The sequence below is a fragment of the Theobroma umbraticum genome, unplaced genomic scaffold, assembly GCF_002168275.2.
Source record: "Theobroma umbraticum cultivar Fairchild unplaced genomic scaffold, ASM216827v3 scaffold_146.0, whole genome shotgun sequence".
Classification (NCBI taxonomy): Eukaryota; Viridiplantae; Streptophyta; class Magnoliopsida; order Malvales; family Malvaceae; genus Theobroma; species Theobroma umbraticum.
This window is the reverse complement of record NW_018397265.1, coordinates 446110-446826: the sequence shown is the minus strand read 5'-3', so window position 1 is coordinate 446826 and position 717 is coordinate 446110.

The following is a 717-nucleotide window of genomic DNA, read 5'->3' as shown; positions in this document are numbered from 1 at the left end:
CTCTTCGACCCTTTCACCTCTCCATTGTAGATTCCATTCTTTTGGTTTCAATCACTCTAGCCACATCCACCACCACTACATGAGGCAAACCTCTAGGTGGTTAAAACTCTAAAAAGTGGTTCAATCAATCCCCTAATGAGTCTCTTAATCCACTTTTACTCAATTAGGACCAAGTCAAGAACTTATCTTAATAATTGGTTGAAGTAGACATCACACTCCTTCATCGTCATGTCTGGGGTTTGTCTTAAAGTCTCAACCTCTTGTGACTTAGTGTCTCTCATGTTTTTAAGTAAGAAGCGATCTAGGAAATCTTGGACAAATTCTTCCCATATCATTGGAGATGACCCTGATGGTCTACCTCTCTTATGTGACATAAACTAGATACTAGCCACATATTTTAATTTGAATTCCACCAATTCTACTGATTGATGTGTGGAGCATCCCAAGGCTAAGCAAATACATTCCATGTCTACCAAAATATTTACGGATCTTCCTCTGTATCTGAACTAGAAAAAGCTGGGGGCTTTAACTTCATGAAATCCACCAAAGAAACCTTAGTAGCCTCTCTCGAATGTTCACACTAAGGCACATCATATGGATCTTGTGAACTATGAATAACCCATTCCTTATATTTGCTGGGATTTGACTTCATGCTCAAACATAAAAATAATCAATAAATTAAAATATAACGCAGCAAAAAAATAAAAATAATATTTA